This window comes from Gossypium hirsutum, chromosome A10 (assembly GCF_007990345.1).
Source record: "Gossypium hirsutum isolate 1008001.06 chromosome A10, Gossypium_hirsutum_v2.1, whole genome shotgun sequence".
NCBI lineage: Eukaryota > Viridiplantae > Streptophyta > Magnoliopsida > Malvales > Malvaceae > Gossypium > Gossypium hirsutum.
Window position 1 is genome coordinate 6,507,155 of NC_053433.1, and position 9,696 is coordinate 6,516,850.

Below are 9,696 nucleotides of genomic sequence, written 5' to 3' on the forward strand. Positions count from 1 at the left end.
CTCAATAAGCTTTAATTCCATATTTTGTTCTTCTTCTAATTCGATTTCTACAATTTATGGTGATTTTTCAAAGTTAGTCTACTGCTACTGTCCAAACTGTTTTTGTGCAAGCTGTTTATTACCATTTTTCCCTTAAGCTTTTAATAAATGATAATTTCGTCCCTACTCAATTAGCCTCTCAATTGAGCTGATTTTTCTCAATTAAAATTTTATTATATCACCTTAAACTAGTTTACAACCTTTAGGAGTCAGAATTTCAGCAATAGACTTTAATTCCAAGCATTTTCACAATTAGGTCCTAAAAATCAATTTCTATTGAAATTACCTAATAAAATCATCTCATAAACAAATTAAAGCTTTAATTTCATTCTATTTCATCATAAAATTACAGCACTCAACCATGGTGACTTTCAATTTCATCCATGAAATCAAAAACTAATGAATTTAATAGTAGGACCTAGTTGTAAAAGTCTTAGAAACACAAAAATTACAAGAAAATGGCAAGGATTAACTCATTTGGTGCAAAAATTATGGAATACCAGCTTAGAGAACCCTCCTATGGCGTTTTTAGCTGCTGGAATTGAAGAGAAATGAAGAGAAATCTAGATATTTCCTATTTAGTCCTAGCTTTATTTAGTTAATTTTGCAATATTCCAATTTTACCCTTAATTTATCAATTTTCCTACTGATTTCATGCCCTTGCCGTCCAGCCCAAATAAATTTTGGGTCTAATTTCCTTTTAAATCCTTTCTCATTAGACTCTTATGCTATTTAATCATTCTAGCAACTTTTACACCTATTACAATTTAGTTCTTTTCGTTTAATTGACTACCCAAACATTAAAATTTCCTAACAAAATTTTAATACCACATTACTAACATTTCATAAATATTTATAAAATTATTTTCGACTTGGTTTTACGAGATAGAGGTCCCGATACCTTGTTTTTACCAAATTTCTTCAATAATTTCTTTTTCTAACTGACCACTAAATCGGTAAAAATTTTTCTATCAATATTTTCATACTATTTTCCTATCATATCAATTTCCATGCAAAAATATTGAAATAAATTTCTCTTTAAATCGGATTTGTGGTTACGAAACTACTGTTCCGATAACTTTGAATTTAGGCCATTACAACTCTCCCCCCTTTAAGGATTTTTGTCCTCGAAAATCTTACCAGTAAAGAGATTTGGGTATTGTTTCCTCATTGCCTCCTCCGGTTCCCATGTTGCTTCCTCAATCCCATGCTTTTGCCACAATACTTTCACCAAATTTTTGTTTTTATTTCTAAGCTCTTTTGTCTCCCGTGCCAATATCTTGACCGATTCTTCACTGTAAGTTATATCCGGTTGAATCTCCACTTCTGTCGGAGAAATAACATGTGAAGGATCTGATTGATATCGTCGTAACATAGATACATGAAAAACATTATGGATTCTTTTAAGTTCCGGTGGTAATGCCAATCGATAAGCGACCGGTCCAATTCTTTCTATGATTTCATATGGCCCGATAAATCTTGGGCTCAGTTTACCATTTCGACCGAATCGGAGGACTTTCTTCCAAGGAGACACTTTCAGGAATACCTTGTCACCAACTTGAAATTCAATCTCTTTTCGTTTAAGGTCGGCATATGATTTTTGACGATCGGAAGCTGCTTTTAGACTATCTCGAATAACCTTTACTTTTTCTTCTGTTTCCCGGATCAAATCAACCCCATGTATCTTTCTTTCACTGAGTTCTGTCCAATATAACGGTGTTCTACATTTTCTGCCATACAAAGCTTCATACGAAGTCATTTTAATACTGGACTGATAACTATTATTGTAAGCAAATTCAATCAAAGGTAGACACCTCTCCCAATTACCTTCAAACTCTAGTATACAACATCGTAGCATATCTTCCAATACTTGAATTACACGCTCAGATTGACCATCTGTCTGAGGATGAAATGCAGTGCTGAAATACAACGAGTACCTAAGGCTTCTTGCAATTTGTCCCAAAAACGAGACGTAAATCGGGGATCTCTATCTGATATAATAGAGACAGGTACTCCATGTAGCCTGACAATCTCAGATATGTATAGTTTAGCTAATTTATCTAAAGAATAATCCATACGTACCGGAATAAAGTGAGCTGACTTTGTCAATCGGTCAACAATCACCCAAATAGCATCTTTTTTCCTCGGAGACAAAGGTAACCCCGATACAAAATCCATAGTGATTCTTTCCCATTTCCATTCCGGTACAGTAATTGGCTGAAGTAGCCCCGAAGGTACCTGATGTTCAGCTTTAACTTGCTGACATATTAAACACCTTGATACAAACTCAGAGATATCACGTTTCATTCCCGACCACCAGTACATCTTTTTTAGATCATTATACATTTTATTACTCCCCGGATGTACAGACATAGTATCGCTGTGAGCCTCGCGTAGAATCTTCTGTATGAGCTCTGAATTCTGAGGTACACATACCCTACCTCTGAATAATAAACAACCATCAAAACCAATCTGAAATTCAGAATCATTACCTGACTCACACTGTGCCCGTTTAACTTGTAACTTCTCATCATTCTTCTGAGCTTCACATATTTGCTGTAAAAATGTCAGTTTAGCTCTTAATTCTGCTAGGATTGAACCATCATCAGTCAACGATAACCGGGTATTCATAGCTCGTAAAGCAAACAGAGATTTTCGGCTCAAAGCATCAGCTACAACATTAGCCTTACTCGGATGGTAATCAATAATCAAATCATAGTCCTTTATCAGTTCCAGCCACCTGCGCTGTCTCAAATTCAAATCTTTCTGTGTCATCAAATATTTCAAGCTTTTATGATCAGTATAAATATGACATTTCTCACCGTACAAGTAATGCCGCCATATCTTCAGTGCAAATACAATAGCAGCTAATTCAAAATCCTGTACTGGGTAATTTCTTTCATGTGGTTTAAGTTGTCTTGAAGCATAGGCTATTACTTTACCTTCTTGCATTAAGACACAACCTAAACCATTTAATGAGGTATCACTATAAATAACAAATTCCTTACCCGGTTCAGGCTGCACTAATACAGGTGCTTTCGTTAGTAGATCTTTCAATCAGTTGAAACTTTGCTGACATTCATCAGTCCACTCGAACTTTACATCTTTCTGCAATAATCGAGTCATCGGAAAAGCTATCATAGAGAATCCTTGTACAAATCTCCGATAATAACCAGCTAAACCCAAGAAACTTCTAACTTCAGATACATTCTTTGGTGGATTCCCATTGACAATAGCTGAAATTTTACTTGGATCTACCCTGATGCCTTCGGCAGATACAATGTGTCCAAGAAAACCCACTTCTCGAAGCTAAAATTCACATTTACTGAATTTAGCATATAACTGCTTCTCTCGCAGAATTTGCAACACAATTCTCAAATGTTCTGCATGTTCTTCTTCATCCCGAGAATTAACCAAAATATCATCAATGAATACTACAACAAATCTATCTAAGTACGGTTTGAATATCCTGTTCATCAAATCCATGAATACTGCAGTTGCATTAGTTAGCCCAAACGGCATAACCAGAAACTCATAATGTCCGTACCTGGTTCTGAAGGCTATTTTTGGCACATCTGACTCCTTTACCCGTAACTGATAATAACCTGATCGGAGATCAATCTTTGAAAACACAGTAGCACTTTTCAGCTGATCAAATAAATCATCAATCCGGGGTAATGGGTACTTATTCTTTATAGCTACTTTATTAAGCTGTTGGTAGTCGATACATAATCTTAAAGACCCGTCATTCTTTTTCACAAACAGAACCGGAGCACCCCAAGGTGAATGACTCGGTCGGACAAAACCCCTGTCAACAAGCTCTTGCAACTGTGTCTTTAACTCCTTTAATTCAGTAGGAGCCATCCGGTACGGAGCTATGGAAATCAGAGTTGTTCCCAAAATCAAATCTATGAAAAATTCCACTTCTCTTTCTGGTGGCAACCATGGTAATTCCTCTGGAAACACATTGGAAAATTCACATACTATTGGCACTGCCTGTATCCTTGAGTCAGATACCTTAGTGTCGAGTACATAAGCCAAGTAATCATCATACCCTTTTTTGACATACCTCTGTGCTACCATTACTGAAATCACATCAGATAACTCCTCTGTCTGATCAGATTTAACCCGGAGCAACTCACCATTCTGACATTTTAGCACAATATATTTTTGTCTATAATCTACTATCGCATCATGCTAGGTTAACCAATCCATACCCAATATCACGTCAAATTCATCAAATGGCAGTAACATCAAATCAGCCGGGAGACAATAACCTCTTACCATCAGTGGACAATTTTTACAAATTTTATCCACCAACACAGACTGGCCCAAGGGATTCGAAACTTTAACCACAAATTTAGTAGGTTCAACTGATAAATTTTTAACAATTGCAAGTTTAACACATATATATGAATGCATAGAACCAGGATCAATCAATGCAGTAATATCAGTATCAAGTAAAGAAAATGTACCAGTAACAATATCAGGTGTTGAGGCATCTTCTCTGGCATGGATGGCATATGTCCTAGCAGGTGCTCGTGCTTCAGACCTGCCTGTAATATCTTTCGTAGCTCCACGGCTACCATTGACATTACCAGATGGTCGAGGTGGTCTACCTCTCGAAATTGGATTACTCGGCTTCGATATCTGTTCAGCTTCTTTTTCACCCCTTTCTGGACAATCTCTGAGGAAATGGTCAAAAGAACCACATCGGTACCAAGCCCCGCTCTTTAATCGACATTCACCAAAATGAGCTTTCTTACAGTACTGGCATCTCGGCTTAGGAGTGCCAACACTGCCAACACTGGTCACTGATGGAGTAGAAGGTCTTGGATTAGTGCGTTGAGAACCTCGCTCTCTACCCGAATACCCAGTGGCTGAGGTAGAACGATCCTGGTACTTCTTCAATTTCTTTGAAGCAGAAAACTGGATTTTCCCATCGGTCTTTTACTAAAAATTCGAGCTTCCCTCTCAGCCTGTTTCTTTTCTTTGCTCAATTCTTCTACTTTATAAGCTCTCTCTGCCAATATAGCAAACTCTCAAATTTCAAGAATTCCGATCAGTAGCTTAATGTCTTCATTCAACCCTTCTTCGAATCGTTTGCACATTTCAGCTTCTGACTGTACCCATTCTCGAGCATATTTACTCAATCGAACAAATTCTCTTTCATACTCAGATACTGATCTGTTACCCTGTTTCAGCTCAAGAAATTCTTTTCTCTTTTAATCGAGAAACCTCTGACTGATATATTTCTTTCTGAACTCGGTCTAAAAGAATTCTCATGTAATTTCTTCTTTCGGAACAATAGAAGCTTTAGTATTCCACCAATGGTAAGCTGTGTCTTTTAGCAGTGAGACGGCACATTTTAGACATTCTTCTGGTGTACAAGATAATTCCTCCAAAACCCGAGTAGTTTTTCTAACCAGAATTCAGCCCGTTCGGAATCATCATCAACTGTTGCTTGAAATTCTTCGGCCCCATATTTTCGAATTTTATCTACTGGAGCTTTCCCTTTTCTGACAGATTCAGTACCTGTACCTTGTGGGATTTCGGGAACCGGTGGAGGAGCAGGAGGGGAGCTTGAACTTGCTGCACTACATGGTTAGTTCTTAAGTATTGACTAAACCATTCATTCATCATTTGAAAGAAGGCTGTTTTTGCCTCCTCCCCTCGACCCTCTGTCTTAGGCCTTCTACTGCTAGTTTCTTCTCTTTGTACTGAAGCCAAAGCATGACTCCCAGCTTCCTCAGATTGAGCTCGGTCGGTAGACATTTACTATAAGAAAAACACATTTTAAATGGTCAGGAGATATCACACTATCAATAATAATTTAAATGACATGTATAGCAAATCCCGTATTTGCTACATCAATCCTAGAATCGGCTAAACTGTGACTCTGATACCAATAAATGTAATACCCTACCCGTATTCATTGCAGGAATAGGGTACGAAGTATTACCGGAGTTTACGAATTAAATTTTTTTAACTCAATATAACCCCTTTATAGATATCTAACCTTCCCTGAAATTTTAAACCAAAAACAATCCACATCAACCAATCCAATTCAACATATTTTCAAGATAAATTCATGCATATTTATAAAATAACGTCATCACATACCCAAAACCAGGTTTGTTAACCATACTAATGGCTAAATTTACATTCATTTCACGTTAACATTTACTTTATTAGCTTATACATGCCATTGATTTCCAAAATAAAGTTTCTTTATATACCGAAATCCTGAGGTTGATAGTGTGATGTGTGTCCGACCAAATCCGACCTCCGAGCTCTTAACTCTGCAAAACAGGGGAAGATGAAACAGAGTAAGCACTTTGTGCTTAGTAAGCTCATGTAACAAGAATTATACTTACCTAATATTTTCAATACAATACAATAAACATTCCTATATCCATTCAATGCATTATTACCCTAACATGCACAAACTCAACATTCAAGTTAGTACAATAATTTCCATGTACCAATAATATATACTATGATTGATGAGCTCATCAATATCATAATTTCCATTTCCTTGTTATTTTTCCATATTTATCCCGTTGAATTTATCGGAATTTCGATGGATTTTTCAGAGATACACTTTTAGTGTACAATTCCGGGTCCGTCAAATTATATTCATGTGCGCACATTTCCATTTCAGAGAGCACACTCCCGCGAACCTCAACCTTGCAGCGGGATTACCAGTCCAGGCTAAATCCCCTGCAATATAAACTCATAGAGTATTGTCGGAATTACCAGTCCAGGCTAAATCCCTTGCAACGACAATTACTCTAATGAGCTTGGATCTGAATTACCAGTCCAGGCTAAATTCAGACCCTAATTCGGATTACCCGTCCGGGCTAAATCCATTTTACACATATTCTTCAGGAGGGCTATATCAGGATAGGATTACCCATCCGGGCTAGATCATTTTTACCGTCAATTCCTTTTCAGAGATCCATCGAATTTTCCTTTCATTCAAACGGGATTTCTTTCTATTTTATCAAATATATCAATGTTTCATTAATTTTCATACAATGAACATTCAAATCATATTCACATCAATGAACATTCAAATCATATTCACATCAATAACATACAATCTCAAGCAATTTAAGAATATAATTCAAGTTACACGAACTTACCTTGATACTTGTTTGTAAACAAAAAAAAATCTACTAATCCCGAACTTTTTCCTTTCCTCGATCTAGCTTCATATTTGAATCTTCTGGATCTAAATAAATAAATTTAATTATCAATTTAATACATTTCATGTTCATATGCAACATTCTCTATAATTCAACTATTATTATTTATAATTTATTCAAAGCTGTCTATTTGAGTCATAGTCACTAAATTATTTATAACTCGAGCTACGGAACTACAAATTAAGATCAATTAATTTTTTATGAAACTAAACTCATATATCTTCTTACCATAAAATTTTCATAATTTTTGGTTTAGCCAATAAGAACATTTTATTCTTTAAAGTTACCCCTATTCTGCTGTCTGACAGTTCTGACCCTTCTTTACTAAAAATTAATTATCTCTTGATACAGGATTCAAATGATGTTCTTGTTTGTTTATCTTAAAAATACACTCATTCAGGATTCTATAAATATAAATTTAAGACCATAATTATTTTGAATCAATTTTTTATGATTTTTCAAAGTCAGAACAGGGGAACCCGAATTCATTCTGACATTGTCTCACAAAATTCATTATATCTCAAAATTTATAAATCTATTACTTACACTATTTCTTCTATGAGAAACTAGACTCAATAAGCTTTAATTCCATATTTTTTTCTTCTTCTAATTCTATTTCTAAAATTTATGATGATTTTTCAAAGTTAGTCTACTGCTACTGTCCAAACTGTTTTTGTGCAAGCTATTTATTACCATTTTACCTTAAGCTTTTAATAAATGATAATTTCGTCCCTACTCAATTAGCCTCTCAATTGAGCTGATTTTTCTCAATTAAAATTTTATTCTATCACCTTAAACTAGTTTACAACCTTTAGGAGTCAGAATTTCAGCAATAGACTTTAATTCTAAGCATTTTCACAATTAGGTCCTAAAAATCAATTTCTATTGAAATTACCTAATAAAATCATCTCATAAACAAATTAAAGCTTTAATTTCATTCTATTTCATCATAAAATTACAGCACTCAACCATGGTGACTTTCAATTTCATCCATGAAATCAAAAACTAATGAATTTAATAGTAGGACCTAGTTGTAAAGGTCTTAGAAACACAAAAATTACAAGAAAAAGGCAAGGATTAACTCACTTGGTGCAAAAATTATGAAATACCAGCTTAGAGAACCCTCCTATGGCGTTTTTAGCTGCTGGAATTGAAGAGAAATGAAGAGAAATCTAGATATTTCTTATTTAGTCCTAGCTTTATTTAGTTAATTTTACAATATTCCAATTTTACCCTTAATTTATCAATTTTCCTACTGATTTCATGCCATTTCCGTCCAGCAAATGATAACACTATAGCTTCAATTCGATTAATTCTTAACAAATTAGTAGTCGCAATTTGTGAGGGTTTGCCGCATCGTTGAATAGCAACACCTTTCTTATTACAGCAAACTACTAATTAAGTAAGAGAGAGCCCCAATAGTTTACCGGATAAATTGATAAGCCGGGCATTCCCGGCCCACCAAGTGAAACCGGGCCCACATCGCCATTCAAGATTTCTTGGCCCACTATTGGCCAAACCACCTGGGCGCTAGGTCCAATGTGAGTAGGATCGCTGAGCCATGCACTCGCTTGTTTAGTATTACTTTGGCTTCGCTGTCCGTATCTTGCTAGCGCGGAAGCTACCGCAACTAAAAGAAAATGAATGAAGGAAGAAGGCATTAGCATTAGAAAGACTACAGAGGCATTCCGGGCTGACTACAAGACTACGCTTTCATTGATTCCTCCTAAATTGCATTGATTTATCCTAAAGATTTCATTTCAATTGGAATTTGGTTATTCACCATGTACGAGGATCCCCGCTAAGCATCCATGGCTGAACGTACTGTGCTCTCCAAAGAGCAACTCTTCTCAAAATCTCAAAAGGTGCTGAGTTGGCTTATTTTACACAGAATGGATTTGCCTGGACCAATACACGATTTTCTTTTAGTTTTTCTGGGATCTGATGGGCTTACCAGCCTTGATGGTTACAAAGGGCGATGCTACGACATTGAGCCCGTTCCTGGAGAAGAAGATCAATATATATGTTATGTAGCTTACCCTTTAGACCTTTTTGAAGATGTCAGCAAAGTTGTTTCTTTTTTTTCTTCAAATTCAAAGAATTCTTCTCCCTTTATACATAGGTCATCGATTCAGCATTGGAAAAAGGGGCTCAAATTGTTTTATCGACATGAGTGTTTTATATCATTCTTTTAAATCCTTTCTCATTAGACTCTTAAGCTATTTAATCATTCTAGCAACTTTTACAACTATTACAATTTAGCCCTTTTCGTTTAATTGACTATCCAAACATTAAATTTTCTTAACGAAATTTTAATACCACATTACTAACATTTCATAAATATTTATAAAATTATTTTTGACTCAGTTTTACGAGATAGAGGTCCCGATACCTTGTTTTTACCCAATTTCTTCAATAATTTCTTTTTCTAACTAACCACTAAATC